Raw genomic sequence first — 27,663 nt, forward strand, 5'->3', positions numbered from 1 at the left:
AGGGGGTGGAGCTCTGGGGAAGTAAACTTGAACCATTGACTTCTGGAAAACAGTTCTGCACGCAGAGGATCTGGACTCTGGGAGACACAGTAGACCCAATACCTTAAAGGGCAGGTATGCCAATATGTTCACGGTCCTTTCTGCCTGGATGTAGAGTCTACATCCATCTCTACTCTCCTCCTAGGTTGCGTTCTCAGACGCATACCCCAAGACATGTGACAGGTGTTAGCTAAAGACACCCTGGGAAACTGCCTCATTTGCACAGAGAAGGATAAGGGAGTGAGAGGTTGGCCACAAAGCTGTATCCCCAAGCCCTGTCTGCTTGCTGTCTACCAGCAACTGGCAACGTGAATAAGGGTTGATCCTCCTTAAAGGACCGCAGCACCCTCCCTAGACGAGGATCCCTCCTCTAGCTTTGATGTTAAAGCCCCTCCCCGCCTGAAATCCCGGCACATTCCGGGGAAGCAGTGCCACGCTTCGGAAAGGCGTGTGTGCTGCCTTTACTAGCAAAACGCAGAGTCTGTTCCACATGCGCCGCCCTACAGAACTGCAGCCCCGGTAGCTTATGTGGCCTCCTCCCAGGCGCCCGATGACCACAATCTCCTAATCTCTGTCCTTTATATATCTATCTGTATATATCTCTCTGTCTTTATCCTATTTAATAAAAGGAAAGAAAAAATAGAGTGTTCAAAAGCCAAGGACGCAATTGCACTGGGCGGGTCTCCTAAGACCTCCCATGACTTCTCCTGTTTTGTAAAAACCAGTTAGGAATTGAAAGGAGCTAGAAACAGCAAAATCGCTCCCTCATCCTACCAGGCTAGATAGGAGAGTCAGTCATTTATCGAATTCCACCCTGAAAGTCCTGGGCAAGAGAAGTCTAGGTCCGGTGAAGAGAAGAACACGGGAAATCCCTGCTCCGGGCTGCGCTGCACCTACGCGGGTGTCCAGGTGGGACGTGGGCAGGTGCGTGAGCTCAGTGTATGCGTGTATGCATGTGTGCGCGCGCGTGTGATTTGTGTGTGTGTGTGTGTGTGTGTGTGTGTGTGTGTGTGTGTGTGTCAGGCTGTCTCGGAGCAGGCGAGGACTCTGGGACCGGACCCGGCACCTCCGCCCGCTTTGCCCCGCTGGCCCTGCGCCCGGCCGGTGGCTCCTTACCTGGAAGAGCGGCGTTTCCCTCCTTCAGCCCCAGCGCCGCATTGACACTGCAGATGGTGCCTGTACCGCTGCCTCTCGCCCTCCTCTGAACGTGTGCGTGTGCGCGCGTGTGGCTGCCTCCTTCAGCCCCAGCCCCGAACGCAAATACTCCACCGAGGCACGGGGAAGCCACGAGCAGCAGAGGAAAACGGAGGGGGCCAAATCAGAGCTTGCCGGGCTTGACAGCTCCTCTTGCAACGTCCAAGGTGGGCGTAATGTCCAACAAAAAGGTCAGAAAATGTGGATCGATTCCAAGCACCCCTTTCCTCCACCCAGCCCCGGAGCCCAAGCAGCGACAGTGCTCTCAGGGGCTGCGGCGGCGACGCGGGGCTGCCCCCCTTCGTCCCCACCCCCGCGGGCTGAATGTCCTTGATGCCAAGCGGGCACGGCGGCGTCACTCCGCGCCGCCCATGCTAGCCGGGTCGGGCCGCTGCCCTGGCGCGGCGGTGAGTGCGTTGGGGACCCGCCGGGGAGCGCTCTCTGAGCCTCTGCGCGCCACCCTGGGTAGTGGCGGCCAACCCCTAGCAGCCCAGGGCTAGCTGCGCTGCTGTTACCCCCACCCCTGCCCGGGGACTAGCCGGGCAATGCCCAGGGGCCGGGGTTGGGGGCCGCGGGAGCCGCCGGCTGCTCCCCGGGGAGGCGCGGAGCTGCGGTGATAGCAGCGACAGCGGCGGCTGGCGCTGCGGCGGCCAAGAGTGCGGCCGTGGTCCAAGCCGAGCCTCCCGGGCGCGCCCCCGGCCCCCCGGGCGGGCTGCTCGCAAAGTTTGCAGGGGGCAGGGAGCGGGGCCGCCGCTGGCTCGGCCGCCGCCGGAGCTCCCGGGCTGCCTGCTGCCGCGGCTCGCTGCTGCTGTGCATTGAAGCCCGGCCAAGCGCTGCAAAAACTCCAGCTGCCTGGCGCTCTCTGGGTCCTCCTCTCCTCCCTCCCGCCCTCCCTGCTTCCCTTCCTCCCTCCCTCTCCTCGCCTCCTCCCCCTCCCCGCCGCCCGCGGCCCGCCGCCGCCGCCGCCGCCGCCGCCGCCGCTCCCTCTCTGGCTCGCTCGCTGGCTCGGAGCTCGCGGCTGACATCTAGACCGAAGTAGAACGGCCGGCAGAGGGGGCAGGGGGCGCTTTCCTGCACGTTGACGCCGCCGCAGGCTCGCCCGCTCTCCCCAGAGTGGACTTTGCAGACACCCCCTGGGTCTTTCGAGCCACCCTGATGGTGGCGACATAGGGCAGAGTGGCGCATATATGGTGACACCAAGTACGCTTGGATTGAGGCACCCTCCCGCTCAGGCATGTGGGTTCAGGCTGTCAGAGGCACTTTCGGGTATTCCTAACAGACACCTGCCAAAACATACACCCATCCCTAAACGATAATTCTGGTCCAGCCCTATTCCCCCCCCCCCCCCCCCCAACCAAGGTAACCCTACAGACCACTAGAGAATTCCCAAGCCCAAGTCTTCTAGTCCTAAAAAAGAAATGAAGCCCCAAAGCTTCCTGGGGAACCTGATATGTCCAGAGGCTGACCTTGCTTCTCTGTTTCTGAAGCCCTAGGTCCTGGACCATAGCCCAAACATATATCAGACAATGCTAACGTCAGAGTAGTTTTGGATGCCCGAAGAAAGAAACCCCAAGGTTGCTTAAGTTGAGACAACATCTGGGAGGCAAGAAATCGGTGGGGAAAGGAAGCAGATAGCACTATCTAGAATATCTCTGCATAGACCACTCCCCACCAAGATGCCCAACCAAAAAAACCAAACAAACCAGAATGCCGACCTGTGTGTCTGCCCAGCTCTGTAAGCCTACTTCTGCCTTAGTTCCGGGAAAATGGCATTGGCAGCCATGTCCATTGAGAGTAGCCAGTGATGAAAGAAGTGTCAAGCCACTCATAGTCTCAAGACTATGGTTTGGGACTCCCAAGCCACTTACCCATGCCATTTCTTCGTCTTAGCTTCCCTCAACCCCAGCAACTCCCAGCAAATATCTGCCCCTCTCATCCAAACCTCTCAGAAGCTACTTATTAGGAGATGACCGACAGCAGTATGAATGCCTCCACCTTCCTATAAGGGTTATATTTTCACAGAAATCAAAGTTATAAACTGGGTGGACTTTGAAATGAGCTGTGAGCTGGCACGTTATACAAGGCCTGGGGGCAGGCAACATATTGTGGGTAGGCCTGGGCTTCCCCACACAGGACCTGGTTGAAATTGCTCTCCCCAGAAGGAGGCAATGAATTAAATGTGTGCAGGAGAGAGACAGACGTTGTTACAGTTAAAGGGTGTTCCAGGAGACAGCATGGAGCCCGGTTAGGCTCTGGTTGTCCGCTGAGCATGGCAAGGCCCAGAAAACAGCAAGGGTTATCTTATTAGCTCCCCTTAATGCATTGATCTGGCTCCTCTCTTCTCAGAAACTCTGGATCCCCGACTCGAGATAAAGCACACAATATCAAGTTAGTTTCCGAAGCCCAGAGAAACACATAACAATAATTCCGTGTTGCTGCTGTTGCTTTGACATCCTTCCAGAACCGAGCAAGCCCCGGGGCCAAATGTCTGTCTAACATGAGACAGCAGAGACACCTGGCATGCAAAATCAGAGGAAGTTGTCCCCGCGGGTCTGCATAAGGCTTGTCTCACCTGGACTCAAACCTCTAAAATTGGCACATGACACCACCCCAACTGGCTCACCCTAGAAGTAGCAGCTTAGGAAGTCCTACAGAAAACCTTTCCAGGCTACTTAAATAATATGCTTCACTAAAGGTATACACAAGATCTTTTCAAACACAACTGTCACTCAGCTACAGGGGACTTCTGTAAAAACGCTGAAGAGAGAGGAAGTGAGGACTAACCCCCTTCTCAGTCAATCATCAATCATTCCAGCAAGTGTTTTTAATACTGCCTGGTTGTCTTTTCTGTTCCTTGTAGTGTGTGTGTGTGTGTGTGTGTGTGTGTGTGTGTGTGTGTGTGCAAATTCCAGTCCCAATGTCCTGATGGATGGACAGGAAGTCAAAGATTTTTTTTTCCAGAGGCAGCAAACAAAGTGTGTTTATTATCCTTTATCTCCTGCCTGGTGTGGGGTGTCATTTATTTTCATTCAGAGGAATGAATACCGCATGGTGCCTGAAGAGTAATGACGGAACTCAGCGACAGGGAAAGAGCGTGCAGAACGCTGGAGCCACAAAGGGCAGGTGCAGCCCCTGCCAGCCCTCCTGTTCTTAATGGGACCTTCCTGCACACTGCCTTTTGCTTCCCTGGCTCCCACTGAATACCACAGGAGGAAGGCAGGCTTCATACCATTGTAAGGAATGGCAGAAAGGGTCAAAATAGCCACAGCAAGAGACCTGCGGGCCTATTGAATGTCCCCTCAAGTCCAGAGTGAGGTGGGGGTTGAGAAGGCAGACTGACCTGCTCCTTGACTCTGGTACTTACCATCACTATCATTTTGCACAGGTCATGTGCCCTCAGTGACGCTCCCTCCCTCCCCGGCCACATTTTTGCGTTCTGGTTGCAGTGGCATTCAAACGAAATACAACCCCTGTGAGCGTGATTTGGAATTCTAACGCAATGCACGTGGAAGGAGCGTGTCCTCCCTGTCATAGGAAAGTATTCTTTTCTCCGGTGGTACAATGCAGGGGGCAGGCGCTTTGCTGTCCTGACTCTTCCCCGTGAATCAACAGACGGGCAAAGCCAGCGTCATGCAATGGTCCACGCCATGGCCCTGCACTCGCGACAAGCCCTCTAGCTCTTCTGCTAGCTCTGTCTAGCTCTGCTACCCCCACCAGCTGATGAGGGGTGAAGACAGACATACTCTGGGTAGTCTAGCCGGTCCCTGCTTTTGATGGGTCTGTGACTCGCTCACTGCATCCCTGGCCTGGTGGCAGAGCTGGGTAGGTCAGCGCCTGGCCCCATGGCCACAAGAGGGAGGAGTTAAATGACATATTGCTTCATAGAGCCCTATTTTTCTAAAGAAGCTATTTTTGTGAGATTTTGATGGCTCATCTCTCGTGGCTGAATAAAAGGGCCAGGTTTAAGAGGAGAGAGTAGACTCCTAAATTCCTCTCACTTAATTATGACCATTTTATTAGTTTAGAAACAGAGACAAAGCCAGGTTTGTTTATTAAACAATTTCCCAGAGTCTGGTGGTGCTACAGAGACATCTTTCTCCCAAGAGCTGTCCCATAGCTGGGTCCTGCACTATGCTCAGGATAAAAACCTCTGGCCAAAGGCTGCTTGAAAACCTACATTGTGGCGCCACCTGCAGGAGAGCATAATTATCGACTTCATCCCAAATAGAAAAGAATGGGAAATCCTAGCCTGCCCAAACCGACGGGGCAGCGTTGTAGACAGAAAGCAGGTGGCCCTGCCACCATCAGGATGTGTCACAAGATGTCCCCCATACACTCCAGCAGCCTTTGATGTGCGTGTTCCTTGGCAACTGCTCTTTCAAAGATCTACAGCAGCTTTACAGCTTCTCAATCCATTCAAACTTATTTTTCCTCATGTCATTAAGGGGCTAAGTAAGCCTAGAACACATGGGTCTATCTTCTAGATGCTGAGCCATAGGACAGAAAAATGGTTTCCTTTGGGGAGGGTGGGGATGGTGCATCCTTGTCACCATAGTTGTGATAGTCTTGGGATCCAAAGGGTTCCCTTTTCACTATCCCATGGAAATCAATGACAATGCAGACGTTAGCATCCGTGCCTCACTCCCTTCTACTCATCTAAGGCTTTGTCCGCCCACCACTGTCAGCTCCCTCTGGGACTCCTCCATAAGGCAAGAGACCCTGCCCCCTGACCTGTGGCGACTGTACTTTGGAGCTGATGGTGTTATTTTCCAAAGGTCTCTATTACATGCACTGTCCATCAGTCACTTGGTAGGAAAACATCTTGGTTTTCCTCTGCCTGTCTCTATTGTTGCTAACAGCCAGTGATGCGGCTTTGCTATGGATTGTTGGACTGCACAGTGAGGGTACAAAGGCAGAGAAGATGCCCCATCAGACCCTACATGTGCACGGACACTGGGGATCTTGGTTGTCTGGTCCTAGAAGCAGCTCCTATGTGCCTCAACCACTCCTTCCTAGCCTTCTTCACCTTCTCTGTAGAATTCTTTCTCTCTCAACCAACTGGCGAACTATCTCTTTAATAATGACGATGAAAAGTTAGAAGATGCGGTGGTGTGGAAAGACATGGGAAAAGGATGAGAATGGCCCTAAGTCTATTGGTCAGAAACAGCAGGGTCCCAGATCTGGCAAGCTTCCAGTCTTTCTTCAAAAAGAAAGTATAAACACTTGATTGCAGCCTCAGCATCTTCCAAAGAGGTTCAGGGCTCTCCAGGGCAGGGATGCAGGGATCGGATGGTGTTTCACGGGAGCAAGTTGGAAGTAATACATGCCCGATACAGTGAGGTAAGGGGGAACAGATCATTTGCTGGGCCTCTTAACCTTTCACTCTCATTATCTGAGCCCACTTGGCTTTAGGATAAGGAAGAAGGGGGGGCACATGATATCCTGATACGGGGCAGGACTGATCTCCTATACACACCCAGCCGGGACCTCCCTGCAGGAATCTGGGGTCAAGCTTCTCAACACATCTCACTGTGTTAAATGAAAACGACAAAACCAGACCAAGGGTCTGGGAAGCAAAACACAGGGAACGTTCAAGTCCAGCATTCACTTGAAGTGGGCTGTCATCAGTTCCAGACTGTCAGCAATCAGAGACGTCCAGGAGAGATGCAGAAGGCCTGCTAGGTCCTATTCATTTTAATGAGCTGTCTGGCTCCAGCCCCTGACCGAGAGCCTTCTGAAAACCAACTTGAGTAGGACCCCAGTGTGAGACCTTGTGTCTGCAGAACACTACTCCCCTTGGGGCCTCTCTCCTAAAGCTTTGCTTGTAGATGATCTTGATCCTCATCACACCACAAGGGAAAAGGGTAGACAATGGGCAGTACTTATGGATAGAAGGCACAATAAAGTCCAGGGAATGCCAGACTAGTAGTTTGATTTTCCTTCCCACATTTTCCCCTAAGAATGTCTTTATACCTTCTCTACTCCATCCTGGGAAGTTTGTGGAGATCTCAGGAAGATGCCAGGATCATCACGAGGGCCAGGCCTGCACAAGGGCCAGAGAAGAGCTACACATGGTGGCACACATCCACAGGTTCAGCACTTAGGAGGCTGAGGCAGGAGAGTGCTGACTTCAAGGTCATTCTGGGTAACATAGCCAGTTGTACATGAGCTGAGACTAAATAGCAAGACCCTTCCTCAGCCCCTCACTCCCAACACATACCAAAAACCAAAGGTTTTGGAGAGAGGAAAAAAGGGGGGGGGAGAAGCAGAGAGAGAGAGAGAGAGAGAGAGAGAGAGAGAGAGAGAGAATAGGGAATAACAACTGTCTGTCTCAGAAAGGATTCTCCTTCAAGTCTCAACCCAGAGTAACTCTTTCCCCTTTACTGTCTCCCTCCAGGACTCTGAGGCAGGCCCCATTCTTTGCCTCTGTTCTCCTGAGGTCCATTTTCTTTTATTGCTTTTGGAGGAGTTCCTCCTAAGGCTCCTCTGCTGACAGATTTGCAAAGGGCATACATTCCTCGGAATTCAGAGTGGCAGATGTCCAAGGCACAGTGGTGTGTGGAACATATAAGGACAGGGGAAAGCAATCATGCCCATCCTTCGCCATCTCTGCACCCAGTGAGGCCATGCTGGCAGCTGGAAATCAGACACTGTGGAAATATTTACACCATGACTATTGCATACATCACAAATGGGGACTGTTTTAGCAAACATCAGCTGGCATAGCATTAAAGAGGACCAACGACAGGCTTCGATACAGAGGTTTGGTCCAGATTAGCCTACCCTGCCAGGCATTCAGGTGCCTGGTAACAGATTCCATCTGTGCTAGTTCACCTTCTGTTGCTATACTATAATAGCCACGGTTGAGTAACTTTATAAAGAAAAGAGGTCTATTAAGGCTCCTAGTTCTGTAGGTTCGAGAGCACGGTGCCAGCACTAGCTCAGTTCTGGAGAGGATCCCACAGCGAATACCATCACAAGTATCAGAGCACAAAAAAGAGAGAGAAGTCACATCACCAGTGGAAAGTCAAAGAGACAGGGGAAGAGCCACATTTATTCCCTTTTAACAACACTCTTGAGGGAACTAATTCGGGTGTCCCAGGAGAACTGCAATGCTTCCTCTAGGCAAAGGCTCCAGTGCCCTGAAGACTTCCCACAAGGCTCTACTTCTTGTCAGTCTGCCCCAACAATATTTGCCCACTGGTGACCAAACCTCTAAACCTGTTCAAATGGGATCCAGTCATAATATAATTGGAGGTGTCAACAGCACCAACCCAACTCAGCATCATGGTAGCCACAGTGAGTGTTCTATTCTTCCCACATATCACTTTTAAAGAAAACATTAACATATACTCTTTCCATTTGCTGCTTTTCCAAGCCTAGTATTTAAAGGAATGCATTCTTGCTCTATCAAGTGACTGTGATTTATTTTTCTCCAATCAACAAACCAAGGCAAAGAATATATTGACATTATCTGTCTTAGGTTACACAGGAAGCTCAATGTGTAAATCTGTTAATAGATGCTGTATTGGTTCCTTTTCTATTGCTGTGAGAAAACGCCATAACCAAGTCTATTTATAGAAGCAAGGGTTTATTTGGGCTTATGGTTCCAGAGGGATAAGAGTCCATCACCATTGTGTTGTGGAAGCCAAGCATCAGGCAGGCATGAAGCAGTCATCTGAGCACCCCCATCTTAAACCACAGGCAGGAAACAGAGAGAAAACTTTGAATGGCTTGTAATCGTGAAACCTTAAAGCCTACCCCCAGTGAGCATGCTTCTTTCAGGAAGGTCACATCTCCAAAACATACCCAAAACAGCGCCACCAACTGGCTGCCAAATACTCAAACATCTGAGCCTATGGGGGACATTCTCAAAGTACCACAGGCACCTCTCATTTATTCCCCCCACTCAGACTTATGATTAATATCCAAGGTTCGGCATCAATTCTGTTTTTTTTCCTGTGAATACTACTATTACAATTATGGCATACCATGAAATAGAATACTGTGCAGATATTTAATGAGATGAAGTTAATATATGTGTTTCTGTTCTGCAGAAAACCAATGGCTTTGTAAATGTATTTGCATATTTTCAAGTATACAGGAAGTGTGTTCCTATCTCTATAGGCCTGCATATACATAGAGTACTCTAAAATAATGCACCAAAAAGTTCAACAGGAAATAGACGGGAATGCATACTTCATTGTTTTATTACATATTTTATTAATATCCTTTGTTCTTTATGGCATTTTACCATGTGCAAAAAACTGCATTCTCAATTTTTTTAAGCAGCTTATTTAAAAGTGAACAAAACAAATGCTGCTGCTAAAAACATCTTCATCGCACTACCAGCCCTCTGTGCTCTCACTTCCGAGCCCAGCCAACCACTCCTCCATCCCATCTGCATCGTGCTCAGGGCTGCCTTTGTTCTACCTCCCTACTCTCTGCTCCAAGCTGCTCCTCTATTGGAGATCACTCAGCAGGTTGTCTGCCTGAGCAAAGAAGTCCTCATGTTGTCACTTAACGACCAGTCTGCAGTCAACTTGACCTGAGGATTTCTTCTTGATGCTAGATGGATCAGGGGGAATTGCATAAATACATCCGAATAGCATTTTCCCACACCAGAACAAGTCACCTTAGGGTGAGAGAATGGAAATATTCTTTTGTAGCAGGGTTGGGAACTTGAAGAGAGTAACACCCAGACATGGTATGGATATAAAATATGAAAAAGTAAAACAAAAATTAGTTACTAATGTAAGAAAGCATTGTTTCAAATGGTAGAATAGAAGGAAAGCCAAATACAGTTAAATATTACTCTATTACTACAAAATGGAAAACAATGTAAATTCTGTAAAGTCCATGAACATACACATAGTCCAGCAATGGACCAATTTCTTAGTCAGAGGGTGTTAACTTGGTGGTTCAAGGCAAGACTTGGTTCATCACTAGGGATAAGCCAGGGATTGCTGTCTTCATCAGTTGGCAACTGTAATAAAAAAGCATACACTAGGTGGCTTTAAAAAAACAGATGTTTATTTCCTAATATTCTGAGCCTGGAAGTCTAAGATGAGTACCAGCATTGGGTGGATTCTTGGTGAGGACAGTACTCCTGACCATGACCTCCCAAGGCTTTTCTTTGGTTCATGGAGAGAGGAGAAAAGGGAAATATGAGAAAGAGAATGATCTTAAGTATCTCTTCATTATTCATAAGGACATGAATCCCACCGTAAGTGGATTCTTTACCCTACAAGACCATATTCCAAACCCTATCACCTACAAAGACTTCATCTCCAAGTACCATCAGTGTTTGGGGCTTCAGGCTGCACTATATAAACATAGGAGCATCACAAACAATTATTCCAAAGCAGTCACAAAAATGAACTCTGTTCATTAGTCTCATGTCATGACTCAGTAAGCCTGTAACGCTTGAAGAAAACATAGGAGGGTTGGAGAGATTGTTCAGTGTTTAACACTGGCTGTTCTTTCAGAGGACCCAGATCTGATTCTCAGAAGCCACATGGTGGCTAATTCGATCATAACTGCAGTCACAGGAGATCTGACACCCTCTCTAAGCACAGACCTCAGGAACATGTGTGGTACACAGATGTGCAAGCAAAACACCCACATGCATGGAGTAAGAAAAATTAAAAGTTTAAACATGAAGTTGGGGTGGTGGTATCTGAGAGGAGGGTAGTGGGGAAAGAATACATTGTGTGAAATCCTCCTAAAATAAATTTTAAAAAACCACATACAACATTTTTAAAAAGAAAATATGAAAGAGGATATCTGAATTGTATCAGGTATCTGATGAATAAAAGTTTGGAAGAATATGGGTTATGTGGATTAAGAGATGAATGGGCTCAATGGTTAAATCTCAAAGAGGTTCACAGATACATCAGCGGCAGCATGAAGGACAGTTTCCTTGGGATATATGTTCTTGAACTGATCCTATTTAATACAATTACTAGTGACTTTGATGAAGACAGACGAGACATGGTTATCAAGTTTGTCTAGACTACACTAAAGCTATTGAACATGAGTGTTGTAACTCTTTGCTCAGAGAAAAAAGAAACTTTGGATTTGGGACGCCTTCAGTGTTCATTGGGAAGTTTGGTATTGACATGAGGTCTCGTGCTGAGAAAGGGAAAAAGGGAGGAAGTTAAGCACATCCGAGTTGGCAACCCAGAGTGCCGGAAGACAGCATTTAGTAATGGGGAGAAGTTTGCAGTGCGAGGCAGGAAGGGAAGCTCAGGCGGGGCGGGGGGGGGGGGCCTGCCAGGCAGGAGGAAGGCTGGGAGGGCAGGGAGACAGCAGTAGCTGTCACTAGATTTCTGGGAAGCCCTTCACAGTGAGTAATGATGAACCAGATGTCCTCATTTTCTGCCTCTCAGAGAGGCCATCAGTAAAGAACTCTACAATTTTCAACCCTTTGAGGGGATGATCTTGCTTTCTTTTAGATACATTGTCAAGTGACAGTAAGAAGTCTCATTATCTTTCTCCTGCAGGTGTATGACCAGAGCTTCGCAATGAAGAGCACACTCTGCTTTCAAATCAATCAGGAAGCCCCCGAAAAAATGGCCACCTGAGATGGACACACCCATCTATACACAGGTGTAGAGAACAGCTTTGCAAATAAAGTGCCAAGGAGATATTACAACGAGCTGAGACCTATTATACGCTCAATATGAGTCACCCCGGGATGCTGCCAAGGTCAATTGGATGTCAGGTACATTAACAGAGAGTGGAGTCCCGGAGGGAGTGGTGGCCACTGCTCCACTTTGAGATGAATCATCCATGCAGCCCAAGGCCTTCTACTTTGTGATAAATCTGAGCACATTCAGGGGAGAGTGGCCCAACTCAAGAGAAAATTTAAAACCACGATATAGTTGAGAAAATAAAAAGGAACCCGTACTTTTCGACTTCAAAAAGTAAGACTCAGGGAAACATGAGGTTTCAGATATTTGAAGGGCTGTCAAGGAGGTGGGTTGTAGTATCAGTTTCACGCAACTATAAGCTACATAAATAAGCAAGATCAATGAGCATAATTTGTTTATGTAGAGCCATTTAGGCTCCATAGGAGGAATGTCTTTCTAGGAGTCCGAGCTCTCTGAAGGAATAGATTTCCTGGAGTGGCTCTGAGCTCTTCATCATTTGACATGTTCGGGGGGGGGAAGTGGGTAATGATGAAGTAGAAATGAGTATTTGGGCTAATGGCCATCTCTAGTCTAGTGACATCATGCGTTTTAGCTGTTTTGTGTCTACTGCTGTATCTGCCACGGTGCCATAGGCTCACAGATACTTCTGTATCTACTACAGTACCATTGACTCAGTAGGTATCGATGGACTTCCACTGCAATGTGTACGAGGTCACATTTAAGGGAGATAACCACCACCCTACCCAGGATCTCCACTAAGGATGGAACTCAGGGATGCTACTACTGAACAATCTGGAAGGAGCGAGAGGAATCGCCTCAGGTAAGCCTGTCTCTTCCCTACCTGGATTGTCCACGTCTTCCTTAGAAATGCCACCTCTGCCCAGTCAATGCGGCCCTGTATGAAGCCACTTCTTCATCACTTCCCCCTGAATACTTACATAACCCAGTTCAGGATTCTCAATTTTTCTCAGTAGTTTCCGTGACTGCTAGTTTTAGCTGTCCATCTGACCCACATAGAGTCACCCAGGAAAGAGTCCAGTGAGAGACTTTTAGATTAGACTGGCCCGTGAGAACATCTGTAAGAGAGGATCTTAATTACACCATTGAGGAAGGGAAACCTGCCCACCACTAGCAGCATCCCTCCCTCCATTTCAGACCCTGGACCGTATAAGAGGGAAGGGTGTGAGCTGAGCACTAACATGCGTGCATCAATCCACTGCTCTCTGCTTTTGACTGTGGATGTAATCTGACCAGTTTCAGTTCTTGTGACCTTGACTTCCCTAGAATCATGGATTATAACCTGGAATTGTGAGTACAATCAACCCTTCTTCCCTGAAGTGCTTTGTTGGGTTATTTTATCACAGACACAGGAAACTAAGCTAAGACAATTTCTAAGCCCACCTTGCATTCCATGTAACTCAGGGTCCTGTCTTTCTTCTGTGTGGGCCCAGATGGATTTGCCTTCCCATGGACTTGGCAGCTTCTCCTTTCCCCAGGAGTACCCATTCTCCCCCTCCATCCCTACCCCCTTTATCCGTAAGAACTTTTTATAGCCAACAAGGGTCTGAGAACCAAACTGAGTACCTAGCATCTCAGAGAGGTCTCTGGTAGTGGAAATCAGGTCATCTTATACCAATTTACTCTAGGAACCGGAAGCCTTGGGGCTGAGTGGGTGTTGTCCTAACCTGACCACACTGTGATAACTATAAATAACAGCTGCTTTTTCCTCTTCTAGTTTATCCTCCATCACCCGAACAATCACATTCTCACCTGTCTCCTGGGGAAAATTGCTTCATTATCAAGTGAACTTCTCTATGAAGGAATTTGCAGTTGCTTCTTCCACGGGAACACCAAATTGTCAGTCCAAATGTCCCTTTGCTGTTCCCGGCAGTAATTCCTCTATGTTACCATGAGCATTGTGAGCCCTTCTTCATCATCTTCTTCTCCTGAAAGAAAAACTGAAGCATCCCACTCTTTCCTCCCCAGTGACTAACTCCTTTCAGGCCCCATTATCTTTGTCCTCCTGATTCTCCATGCTTACCCAAGCATTCAAGTTTTACAGTGAAAGACGATGTGTCATGTCATAGAAAGAGGGATGTAGGAAAGGATGGAGTGAGAAAGGAAAGCACGGAGGGATAAAGAAAGGGGAAGAAAGAGAAGAAAAGGAAAACTTGATAAGATGAAGGCACTGATAAAAGTATCTTCCAAAGACCACAGATTTTTACATGACTGTAAAGATTTTTCTGTTTTATTGTAATTCTAAGGAAGAAGATGCCAACAAGAGAGTTTGCATAACTCATATCATGTTCAGAGCCACCCATTCAAACAACATCCACGTAATGCCTACCATATGGCGCTGGGCTGCAGGTCAAAGCTCTCAGCCATAGTCACTGCCCTCGGGCTTCTCAGGTGAGTAGGGGGCAAAGCAGTAAAGAAAAAAAGAGCAGGGTCCTGACTGAGACTAAGACACGGGGGCTCAGGTGGGAGGAAGGGATCTTAAAGGAAAGGGTGTCACTCCTCAAACACTTCTTGGTTCTGATAAGATCATCATATTCAAGTTGTAATTATTCTTTCTTAAAATTTATCAACAATGTTTCTGCTATTCTAGTATTTTAAGAAATAAGGCTCACCTCCATGAGAAATCATAACATAACGTGTTCTTCTAAGTGGTGGAAAGTTGAAGCACTTTCAGTCCTTTGGGAAGCTGATCGCTGTACTTGGAGTATGCTTGTTTCATAAATATCAAAATGCTCCAATGGGGACAAGGGCTCGCATAAGCAGGTCCATTCATCCTTTCTTCTATTTGTTGTGGAAATATGCCTTGATCTCCTATGATGTGGCAAGCATTGGTCTAGGTACCAGGGCTGAAGTCGAGCTCATAGCAATCAAGGTGCTTGCTCCTGTGACATACATCGTAGGTAGAGATAAGAATAAACAAGGTCAGCAGACGAAAAAGTTCTGCTTGTAGTAAATTCTATGAAAACAAATATACAGAATAGATGAGAAGGGGAAGAGGTTATCAGGTTAGAGAAACTTCTTGGAAATGATAACCTCTGAGCTGTGACTTAAAGGATAAGAAAGGGTTAGCCAGGGAAAGACCAAAGCAAACAGAAGAAGGAAATGGCACAAGGCTCTGGGGTAAGATTACGTGGGCAGCGACACTCTAAAGAAAGCAAGTGGGGGGAACTATGAGAGTCAGTTTGGGCACAACTACAAAAGGGAAGGAGAAAAACAGCCATGATAAACACACAAATATAGAGTACCATAACTGCAGGACATAGAACAGAGTTAGGAGAAATTAACCATCACTCTAAAAGGACCTTTGGGTCCTAACCTTTCTTGTGCCATCTGGTTCCAGCACAGTTTCCTAAAAGCCAACTCATTCTATTCGTCAATTTCTTCATTGCTATAGCAAAAAAAACAAAAAATTTAACAAATGTAATATAAGAAAAGATTCATCCGGACTCGAGTTTGGGGTACAGTCCATCATGATGTCAAGGCATGGTGTCAAGTGGGGCTCTTGCTGGGACAACAGGAACAGGAGGCAAATGGTCACCGTGTTTGCTATCAGAGGCAGGGAGAGATGACTGTTGGAACTCTTCCTTCTCACCCTCTTTATGCTCAGTCTGGGACACACTCAACCCTCCAGTTTCTGAGATGGTGCTGCCCACATTTTCAGAGGGTCTTCCTGTCTCAGCTAAACATCCCTGGAAATACCCTCGCACACGTGCCCCACGAAGCTTCTCCTGGGTGTTCACAAATAATGTTAAGTTGATAATAAAGGCCAACCCCACATGTCTACCCCTTGTCATCTTGGCACCCAAACATGTCACTTTAAATCATAACACTCTACCCCTGGTCCCTAAAGTCTCATGATAATTTCACAATGAAAAAATGTTCATCTCCCAAAGTTCCCAATGTCTTAAAAGCCAAGTTCAATGTCTCTTCTAAGTAAGAATATAATATCTTAATTACAAGCCCCTACAAAAGGAGTTAAACTACATAATTCCCATATGCAATAGCAGTTCCGTGCCAGAATGTGAGCTTGTGGTGACGTCATCAAGGCTTCAAAAGACCTGGGCAGCTCGGCCTATCCAGTTTTGCCACCTGCCACACACATAGCCTCTCACCTGAGTGAGCTCCACTCTGGCAGCTTTCCTCAGAACTGGGATTCACCTCCACAGCTTCACACAGCAGCCTTTTTGGTGCCTCATTAGGGACTCCAACCCAGCCCGTGCTCCCTGGCTTCACTCTGGAACCTTGGGGCAAGCCTCCACGATCTAAAAATCTTGTATTTTGCTTATCTTCAAAACAAGCTCTACAGTTCTGGACAATGTCACCAAGTACTGTGCCAGCTGAAGATGTGCCCTGGCCTCTCCCACTACAGTATAGTGGCTTCTGTATTTTCTGGTGGATGGGCCGGGGAAACATTCCTCTAACCAGGTCTTCTCAAGCAGGGAGCCCTTCCGCGGCGCTATCAATTCAGGTCTCTCCTTTGAAACAAATTTGTTTTTTCACAAGTTGGAGCCTTTGACAGGTAGGATCTCATCCTCAGAACAATTTTCTTATTATCACTGCAAAGAACATGAGCTTTTTCTTTTATAGCACTAATCTTTGCAACAATTAAAGATACTCTGTCTGAATATACTCTGTCCGATCTTTCATTGGGCACATACTCCTGTTCTCACCAAACTGCACATTTCTGCATCTTTCCTGCTCACTCTGTGTGATCTTGTCTTGCTGAAAGCTGGGTAAGTACAATAAGTGATAATTAAGACATTGATCAAATGTTATGCTGCCTTGAAATTTCCTCTATCAAATAATTCTGTCCATTACTTAGAATTCGGTCTCATGTTAATTTTTATGACAATACAGCTAGTTTTGTTTTTGCCAAAATATAACACAAATGGCTTCCAGCTCACTCCCCAACATAGTTCTCGTCCCGCTATGAAACTTGATGAGCAGTTTACACTGCTTGCCCTCGGTCAGCATCCTGGTTGCCCACTCTCCAATCAGAATGACTCATTAAGCCCTGAGCACCCTAAGTCTTGTTTAGCTCACAGCTCCAAAGTTTTCCACATTCCTCCCACAAATTCGTTCCAAAAGCTTACAGACAAGATGGTCAGCTGGGCCACATCAACAGACTCTTATCTCAGCATCGTTTTTCTGTACTGGTTACTTTGTTCACTGTTCTGACAAAATACCCGAGAAAGAGAACCTAAGGAAGACGGGAAGAAGCATGATGTTGGCTCGCACTTTGAAGGTACAGTTTATCACAGCCAAGAAGCTGGGAGATGACAGCCAACACTCAATTGTCTTTGTCCTTTCTGTTCAGCCTGGGAGAGCCAGCTCATGGGATGGGTCTGCCTGAGTTAAAACTCTCTTGAGATGTCCTCATCAACACACCACAGAGCTGCGTTTCTTGCATGATTCTAGAGCCCGTCAAGTTGACAATGAAGATCAACCACGGCGCCAGGAGACTGAACACAGAGAGAAATGGAAGAAATAGGCTGACAATGGGAGAGGCAGATCAAAATAGAGGCTGTGTCCTTCGGAAAGACTCTGTAAATAACTAAATACCAATCCAGCGGCTCTACCGATGATCGACTTCACATCTCACATAGCAACAAGGCTGCGGGTAGTCCCTGAGACTGGCGCAGCAACTCTGTGAGCGAGCTTACCAGGAGAAATTCCTGCGGATTTCCTATTCCTTATTCTTACTACTTATTCTTGACAAGTTCTTATTTTTGTGCTCGTTTCCTGAGAGTCAGAAAATGTCCAGCTTGTGCTCCAGCCTCTCCTCTATGTATTATTATCCACAGAGGGAGGAGAAGCAGGGTAGTAGGCAGTGGGGTGCCGGGGTGTTCTTTTGGATGAGTACTCCAGTCCAATAGCCAAAGAAAACAATCTCAGAAACCTCCTCTCGTCTGACTGGCCAGAACTGGGTCATATGGCCATTGTAAGCTGCAAGGGAGGCTGGGACAGTAAATATCTGCAAAAAAAGAAAAAAAGGAAAAAAAGGAATGGGATTATTTAACATTGATGTGAATGAGTGAAAATGCAGGTGTTTCCTGTTGATCAACATGGGAGCCTTGGAAGGAAGGAAGGAAGGAAGGAAGGAAGGAAAGAAGGAAGGAAGGAAGGAAGTGGGGAGGGGAGCATGGGCTACAGGGACTCCTGCCTGGGCATCAGAGCCCTTGGGGTAGGTAGAAAAGAAGGAAGGGGCAAAGTGATGGAGAGACACCCAGATCAGGCATCAGAGACGCAGACTATAGCCCCAGACCTGAGCAAATCCCTAAAACAATTTCAGCCACTGTTCTTCATCTACAAAATGGAAGCCATAACACCTACTGAGAAGCAGGCTGTGAGGAACAGAAACTGCCAGGGTGAGCTATGAGCACCTAGCATCTGCCCACGGCTCCATGGGGATGCGGGGAGAAAGTGTAACTTCTGTCCCTATTTATGTCCCTCGTTCTTTAAAAATATATACAGTTGTGCATATATTATACATAACACATTACAATAGCATATATATAACTCATAAATAAATACATGTGCATATGTTGGAAGCGCTCAAAAAATTTACTCATAAAGGCCCAGTTTTTGAAAGTTAGAAGCACTTTTTAAAGAATGCAAGGCATATAAAGCATTTGCCACGAGACTGCGCACATATTGGGCCCTCAAAAAAAGGCCGTCCCTGTTCTTGCTTTCAGATGTAGAGTTCTTACAATTCATAATGGCAAGGACAGGCATCTGCCATAGTCATTCCCAGCTCCCCTCAAACACACACACACACACACACACACACACACACACACACACACCAATGCATAGCGTGTGCTTTTTCAACACCCCCAATTCCTCTCCCAGAAAGTAAGATCACAACTGCCGCTCTACACAAGCCGCTCCCAGGAGGCCTCATCTGTCACAACACCCCCAGCATCTTTCCAAGCCACCGTCTGTCCTTTCTGCGTCCTGATTGGTGGGCATTTCCGGGAAGAGTCCACGAGGGTAAGGACAGGAAATAAAAGACCCCATGGGAGGCGAGGATTGAACACAAGAGCCGGGCTTTATCCTTGCAATTCCTTTCTCCCTGGGAACCCTGTGTCCCATTAGCATGAGCAAATGAGACTTGCCGGTATCTACCTCCCGCCTGCCCTCTCCGTTCTCCCTGGTACTTCTGGCACTAGAGGAAGCTCATCCCTTTCTTCCTCCCAGCGTCACCTCTGTGGTGGGCTAAAGACAAAGATGGTCGTGGGGTACAGGCAGAGAAACAGAGTCACAAGGTTGCTGAGTGGCACAGCTAGAAGACACCCGGGAGTCCTACCATTCAACCCAAATCACTTTCCTCATTAAAAGCCCAAAGATTTGAAGAAAAAAAAAAAAAAGCTGAGGTTCTTTTATATGGCTAAGGGCCCTCCACAGTACTTCGGCCATCAGTCACACGAGATGCGGAGGCATTGTTCATTTATTTAATTTAACCACCTCCCCCTCTCCGAGTGCTTTAAAAACCCACATTAAAATCTCACTTAACAATTTGACTGGCTCCCCTTTAGTTCCCGCTAAGCCAGCTGCCAATAAAGGAATAAAGTCGCGGAAGAAATAAGAAAGAAGCGTTCAGAACACTGAAGTCCTTTATTCGGCCTGTCCAGGCTGAGGCCTCTCTCAAGTGAACTGGGAGATAATGGTAATGGAATTACACATTGTTGACTAGATTGGGCACTGCCGCAGGCAGGTAAATACAAAAGCAAGGCTTTTTAATCAAAAATAACCCCCCTACATGCCTTTTTTCCTCCCTCTTATTTTGCCTTTCTCCTTCAGTTTGCCATAGATATTTCTCCACGTGCCTTGATACTATTTTGTCAAATAGTCTGGTTTGGGGGAGGTCCCCACACACATACATCTGAAAGCAACTCAAATCAGTAAGAATTACCCACCCTGCCTATGTTTGTGGAGACACAAATAACACCAGAGCCCACATCTCAGAAGCTAAACCAAACACACGTGGATTACCTCCCCCAAGATGACACAGAGCTTATCTCTTTGGTTTAGACTCCATTTTAACAAGATAAACATCGCTGGGCCCTGTGATCTGCCACCAGTGAAGCTGTTTACCCGCACAGTTGACATACAACGTGAGCTGTCGTGGAATATAAATTAGTGTGTGGCAGTTGGTTGTCGCCTCCTTCCTGTCCACCCCAGCGCCAACCTGGTTGAGTTAGTCACACCCTCAGAGAACAGGTCTGAGGTCTTACTCATGGAAAGAAAAAACAACCACTCCACGGTCATCTGTCATCTTTTCGATCTTATGATGCATCCTGACTCGTTCTGAGATTAAAATGGATGGAGCGACACCTCCCCAGGTAACCAGGAAGACATCCTGGGTACATCTGTCAGAGCTTGTTTTGTAAGTCACAGAAACGGATTCCACCCACCTCTTAGGCAAAGATAGAACCTATTAGAAGAGCATCAGTGGTTCAGAAGTGGGAAACCTCGAAGACCTCTAGGATGACCTAGGAAAAAGCTGAGCAGACAGGACCAGGTTACAGAAGCAGACTGTTTCCTGCACTGCTCCAGCCCTGGAGCACAGAGTTTCTGCATACTCTAATGGATGATATCCCAGGAGGATACAGTCAAGGGGTTAAGTCATAGGTAATGTCCATCCTTGGCTTATTGGTGACAGGAGGTTAGTATGCTCTTTCTGTTGTTAAGGGAGGCAAGCAAGAGACACACAATAGGGGACTACCCATCACAAGATCAGAATACTCACACACAAAAAAAAAGTTCAATGAGATACATGCCAGAACCGAATTTTAATAGGCCCAGGCTCAGAAAAGCATGCCTGGGAACTGCGTGTTTCCTCTGAGCATCAGACTGGAGGCAGCTTGCAGTGAGAGATGTTCCTATGGTCCTCAGATGAGCTAGACTCAGGCTTTGGGTATCATTACACAAGGACATCACTTTCATGCTAATATTATGCGTTTAACTATGTCCTGCCCCCAGCAAATTCGTATTTTGAAGTTTTCCCTCAGCACTTCAGAGTATGTTTGGAAAGAAGGTTACGGTCGGTATACTTGGCTAAGATGATGTCATACTAGAGTGGGCAGGCTCCTATTCCGATCTGACTCCTTTCCTTATGATGGAGCTTCAGATGCAGACACTCCTACTGAGGGAATGACACACTGTCACAAGCCAAGGAACTACCAGAAGCTAAGAGAAAGGGCTTGAAACAGATCTGTCCCCTTGTCAACACTTGGAGCTTGGGCTTCTAGCCTCCATGGTGAGCCAACCCATGTCAGTGTAATTCCCAAATCCCTCTCTTTCAGGATGCTGACTTCAAGGTTCCTGAGCATTTGACAGGCATTTTTTCTTAACTTTTTAATGATTTTTATTATATATATATTTTTTACATCTGCAGTTTCCCCTCCCTCCTCCCCTCCCAGACCCTCTTCCCTACACCTCCCCATTTCCTTCCCCCTCCCATCCATGCCTCTTCTTGATTGGACATTTTATAGCCTCACCTTATTGGATTGTTTCTCCACAGAGCTGTTGGGCTTGTCTCTTGAGCCTTGGTCACTGCCTTAACTGACCAGGACCTATGAACATAGACTGAGATTAAGGGGGAAAGAGAGCTGAACCCTCATGTTTCTTTCTCCTGAGTGTAAGGCAATACCAAGTCCTCACCCAGCACGGACACCCAGGTCCCAGTCCTGCCGAGCCACTGCTCCCAAGCCTGTTCCCTTTGAGTATGGAGTGAAACCATCTGGAAACATGCATGAAACCTAACAAAACAGTATGAAGAATTAAAGGCTTCTCGGTGATTTATGTACCTTTAACGATGGGCTTTTATGCTTTAATTAAAAAGTTACAGGATTTATCTTTACTTATGAAAAATGTGTTTATGGTTGGCTTCTTCTATCAATTAGCTATCCTGGGACCCCCGAGTTGGCTACATGCTAGCATCCTTGAGCTCCTTTTGGGGGTAGAAGAAGGAGGTCAGGGAGAAATATCATTAAGAAGGGAGGCTGTGACAATTTTCATTACTTTTTGATGATCAAGCAATAATTTTCCATGATAAATCATCTCATTACACCTCAAACTTGGAAGCAGGATCTAAATGTCATGGCTCTTTAAGGGGGCGGGGGCTGGTTTTAAAAGGATTCACTTCCACTGTAAGGATGAACATTAGAGGTTTACATGTCTAATAGTTTCTATTTTGTTACTAATGTGTTGATTAGCTCTCTCGTTGAACTAACCATGTTCGTCTCTGACTGTGCAGAGCTTCAATGTATTTTCCTACACAGTCAACTGGCGTCTACTTCTAAAATTAGACATGGCCTCAGGCTGGCTGATGGTGTCGGCTGCCTAGTGCAATGGGCTTACCCTAGTACCAAGATGTTTTTCCCGATTCGAGACTTGATCATCTCTGCCCTTTGCATTCTTATCAGATGTATCCATAGTTATCCACATTTGATTTTTTTATTCATTTTTGAATTTTATTATTTATTTTTATGTATACACTTATGGGTATTTACATATTTATGTCTACATGTGATTATTAAGTTTCCCATTCATGTCCTGTCTCCTCCACATGTTTGCTCCTCACTTTCCCAGCCCCCGCCTAAGTTGTCGTCACTAGCCCATCATTCATGTCACTGTTCTGCCATGAGCAGAACTGTCCCGTGGTGACTAAGTCAGCATGTGTCTGTCTCCTTTACAAACTCCTAAGTCCTGGTGATCATATTTAGTCACCTCTTTTTCCTTTTCTAGTCTACTAGACGTGGGGTCAGAGAACTGACTCAACCATGCTCCTAGTTCACGATGGGCTCATTCATACTCTCTCTCTCTCTCTCTCTCTCTCTCTCTCTCTCTCTCTCATTTATGTCTCTCTTCTTTCTTTTTTTTTTAAGAAATCACAGGTCACTGACTACTATTACAATGAATTTAATGGTGTTCCTTTGTTTACTAGTTTGTTGTATGCATTCTTATAAAATGTCAATCTCTTTTATGCATTTAAAATTTTAATTTGTATAAACACACACTTTCACACGCTTCTTAATCTTTCCCCTTAATATTATGCTTTGAGCATCCAAACATATTGCTGAACATATATCCAACCTATAACTTTGAACGACTGTGTACATTACTGTCACATTTTCTAACTACTCACCTCCCGTTGACAGGCACCCAGATTACCTCTAACTCTGCTTAGAAGCCTAAGGCATGTCTACCTAGAATGGGGTGTTTATGAGGGCCTTCTGTCCCTCGGAATGTCTGTAGCAATAGACACTCCTATGAACAGCCCACCTCACCCCTTCTCTGCCTGTGTATCTGTCCTTTCTCCATCCCCTTGCCTGCCCAGTCAGATTTCCAGACCCAAACCAGACGGGTCACAGCGCATAGTTCCACATCTTGATTTGTCTCTTTCTCGTGGGTCAAAGAGATCTCTTAATCCTCGTTTTAAAAATAGATTTGGTTCATCTCTGTATGTGCTGGTTAGCATGTTAGATTTCCAATCCCATGGGCTATCTCTCCATTATCCATCCATGTCTATCTCTCTTGCCCATATTTCATCTGACATTTTCATCCTTTGCTTATTGATTTACAAGAATGTCCAATGCATTCTAGATAAAGAACTTTCATCCACTTTAGGCACAGGGAAATGTCTCCTGCCAATTATCAACTGCCACTTAACTTTCCGTTGTATCCCTCATCCAAGAGAAACCCTGAATTCTGATGTGATTATAATTAAATGTCCTCCTACTATTTGAAATTTTGCTATAGATGATTTTTCTTATCCTAGGTCTCAAAGGTCCTCTTCTGGTGGCCTCATAGCATCGCATTCCCTCTTAGTTATCTCTAGTTCACTTATATGCAATACTAATGGGAATCAAGCTTAATGTTTCTCTACATGGCATGTGAATTTACCCATCTGCTAATTAAATAACTCATCTTGCCCACACTCATTTATGAGTCACTTTAACTAAATATCCTACTTCCTATTGGGATGCTGGAAGCTGTCTACCCACTTTTTTTTTACTACTTTGTTTTTAAATATGCTTTTTAAATGTATTTATTCATGTATTCTATGTTTTTTTTGTGAGTCTTCTGTCTTCATGCACACCAGAAGAGGGAATCATACCCCATTACAGATGGTCATGAGTCACCATGTGGTTGCTGGGAATTGAACTCAGGACCTCTGGAACAGCCAACAAATGCTCTTAACTACTGAGCCATTTCTCCAGCCTCCTAATAAATGTTTTAAATTAAAATAGAATTACATCACCTTTCCTTCCCCAAACCCCTCCCAAGTACCTAGCCTTCTGATGGCTCTCTCTACTTACTCCCTCTTTTCAGTTGATGTGGGCATCTATCCTTCCATGTAAGTTTTGGAATACAGATGTATTGACGTTCTTAAACAAACTAGAGTTTCCATTTAAGCTTTAAATATGCTTATTGGTTAATTAGAGATGAACTGACATCCTTAAAATATTGAAATCCTATCCTTGAACGTGACATGTGCCATCTTCACTCAGATAAAGTGCTCTGAATATTGCAGCAGCATTAACTTTTTCTCTGCAGAATTCTGTTATTCTTAAATTCATTTTTGCTTTTATTGTCAATGAGAATAATGCTCTATTGTAAAATATAGTGTATTTGATTATGACTGTTGCAGAAAAATGCTGTTTGGTTCTAGGCAAGCCTGAGACCCATAAATGTTTATGCTAATCATTTGTCTTCTGTTTTCTAGGCAAACAAACAATAACATTCAGCTCCTCCTTTCCAGTCTTTCAGCCTCTGATTTTTCCCATTTTTTTGAGTCACATTTTTCTGTATTGTCTTAGATTGAGGCAGTGATAATGGCACTCTATTCCCAATCTTAAAAGAAAGGCCTTTAACATTCCAAAATAACAATGTTCCCTGCATATTTTCAGTATAAAATCACCAGTTGAATAAACGTCCATTCTCTTCTTGGCTTGTTAAGAATTTTTCCATGAATACTTCAACTTTATCAATTAATTTCTCTACATCAATTGAGATATGATGCAAATTTTCTTTTTAGTCTATTAAAAAAGGCAGTTTGGATGCTCAACTTACTAGACCTGGATGGAGGTGGGGGTTCCTTGGACTTCCCACAGGACAGGGAACCCTGATTGCTTTTCGGGCTGAGGGGGGGGGGACTTAATTAGGGGAGGGGGAGGGAAATGGGAGGCGGTGGCTGGGAAGAGACAGAAATCTTTAATAAATAAATAAATTAAAAAATGGCAAGTTACATTGGTAGAGTTTCTGCAGTTAAACTAGCCATGCTTTTATTTATTTATTTATTTATTTATGATTTCTTCCTCCTCCCCGCCACCGCCTCCCATTTCCCTCCCCCTCCCCCAATCAAGTCCTCCTCCCTCATCAGCCCAAAGAGCAATCAGGGTTCCCTGCCCTGAGGGAAGTCCAAGGACCATCCACCTCCATCCAGGTCTAGTAAGGTGAGCATCCAAACTGCCTAGGCTCCCACAAAGCCAGTACGTGCAGTAGGATCAAAAACACAGTGCCATTGTTCTTGAGTTCTCAGTAGTCCTCATTGTCCGCTCTGTTCAGCAAGTCCGGTATTATCCCATGCTTTTTCAGACCCAGGCCAGCTGGCCTTGGTGAGTTCCCGATAGAACATCCCCATTGTCTCAGTGTGTGGATGCACCCCTCGCGGCCCTGAGGTCCTTGCTAGTGCTCTCTCTCGTTCTGCTCCTGATTTGGACTTTGGGATTTAAGTGCAGTGCTGCAATGTGGGTCTCTGTCTCCTTTCATCTCCTGATGAAGGTTAATATTCAGGAGGATGCCTATATGTTTTTCTTTGGGTTCACCTTCTTATTTAGCTTCTCTAGGATCACAAATTATAGGCTCAATGTCCTTTATTTATGACTAGAAACCAAATATGAGTGAGTACATCCCATGTTCCTCTTTTTGGGTCTGGCTTACCTCACACAGGATAGTGTTTTCTATTTCCGTCCATTTGCATGCAAAATTCAAGAAGTCATTGTTTTTTACTGCTGAGTAGTACTCTAATATGTATATATTCCATACTTTCTTCATCTATTCTTCCATTGAAGGGCATCTAGGTTGTTTCCAGGTTCTGGCTATTACAAACAATGCTGCTATGAACATAGTTGAGCATATACTTTTGTTGTATGATAGGATGTCTCTTGGGTTTATTCCCAAGAGTGGTATTGCTGGGTCCAGGGGTAGGTTGATCCCAAATTTCCTGAGAAACCGCCACACTGCTTTCCAAAGTGGTTGCACAAGTTTGCATTCCCACCAGCAATGGATGAGTGTACCCCTTTCTCCACAACCTCTCCAGCAAAGGCTATCATTGGTGTTTTTGATTTTAGCCATTCTGACAGGTGTAAGATGGTATCTTAAAGTTGTCTTGATTTGCATTTCCCTGATTGCTAAGGAAGTTGAGCATGACCTTAAATGTCTTTTGGCCATTTGAACTTCTTCTGTTGAGAATTCTCTGTTCAGATCAGTGCCCCATTTTATAATCGGGTTGATTAGCCTTTTATGGTCTAGTTTCTTGAGTTCTTTATATATTTTGGAGATCAGACCTTTGTCAGTTGCGGGGTTGGTGAAGATCTTCTCCCGGTCAGTGGGTTGCCTTTTTGTCTTAGTGACAGTGTCCTTTGCTTTACAGAAGCTTCTCAGTCTCAGGAGGTCCCATTTATTCAATGATGCCCTTAATGTCTGTGCTGCTGGGGTTATACGTAGGAAGTGGTCTCCTGTGCCCATGTGTTGTAGAGTACTTCCTACTTTCTCTTCTATCAGGTTCAGTGTGTTCGGACTGATATTGAGGTCTTTAATCCATTTGGACTTGAGTTTTGTGCATGGTGATAGATATGGATCTATTTCCATTCTTCTACAGATTGACATCCAGTTTTGCCAGCAAAATTTGTTGAAGATGCTCTCTTTTTTCCATTGTATACTTTTAGCTCCTTTATCGAAAATCAGGTGTTCATAGGTTTGTGGGTTAAAGTCCGGGTCTTCTATTCGATTCCATTGGTCGACTTCTCTGTTTTTATGCCAATACCAAGCTGTTTTCAATACTGTAGCTCTGTAATAGAGTTTGAAGTCAGGGATGGTAATGCCTCCAGATGATCCTTTATTGTATAAGATTGTTTTGGCTAGCCATGCTTTCTAAGAATAAATCTTATTTGTCCTTCATATGTTTTAATACTTTGCTGAATTTTATCTGCTAAGACTTTAGTTAGCAATTCTGTGTTTATATTCATAAGAAAAACATGCTTAAAGCTTCACTTCTTATTGCTCTTTTTACTTTGAAATAAATATTAACCAAGAACTAGGATATATAGATTTTCTTTTTTTCTAACTATATATATGTTAGAATTCAGTTTCTTACAATAGAAATATAAGACTATCTGGACCTAGGCTGAATTGAATGTAAATAAGAGGGCTTTTGTTTCCATTCTAATTTCTTCGCCATTTATTTGTCTAACTGCATTCTCTAAATTCTTTATCTTGTGCTAATTTGACACTTTATATTTCCTAATATAGATGTTTACACATACAATCATTGTTTTAATTCTTACTTTATAGTTAGTTCTTTCTCTAGTTTGTATTTTATTTATTTGTACCTTCTCTTTCCTCTTGATTAATATTTTCTGTTTTACTAACACCACCAAAGAATCAACTTTTGGTTTCACTGATTTTCTGTATTATTTCACTTTGTTTTCCATTTTATTGATACCTGTCCTTATATTTATTTCAATTA

General features: G+C 45.5%; 1 protein-coding gene and 1 long non-coding RNA gene across 3 annotated transcripts in view; one reads left to right on the forward strand and one right to left on the reverse strand.

Annotated features, from left to right (window-relative positions):
• Positions 1 to 1,236, reverse strand: part of Plxna4 (plexin A4) — a 454,568-nt gene extending 453,332 nt beyond the window's left edge. Inside the window, exon 1 of the mRNA XM_041675360.1 lies at positions 1,156 to 1,236. The gene's annotated coding sequence lies outside the window, so the exon portion shown is untranslated. The remainder of the gene's footprint in view (positions 1 to 1,155) is intronic.
• Positions 871 to 21,703, forward strand: LOC121463239. Of its 2 annotated transcripts, none has more exons than XR_005976423.1 (5): positions 871 to 963; positions 11,739 to 11,959; positions 12,550 to 12,708; positions 13,624 to 14,297; positions 21,433 to 21,703. It is a non-coding gene; the product is annotated as an uncharacterized LOC121463239 (long non-coding RNA). The 2 variants fall into 2 exon arrangements; XR_005976424.1 differs by lacking the exon at positions 871 to 963 and adding an exon at positions 1,288 to 1,424.
• Positions 21,704 to 27,663: the final 5,960 nt, after the last annotated feature.

The sequence above is a fragment of the Microtus oregoni genome, unplaced genomic scaffold, assembly GCF_018167655.1.
Source record: "Microtus oregoni isolate MIOR12 unplaced genomic scaffold, Mior012 000026F_ref0000081, whole genome shotgun sequence".
Taxonomy (NCBI): Eukaryota; Metazoa; Chordata; class Mammalia; order Rodentia; family Cricetidae; genus Microtus; species Microtus oregoni.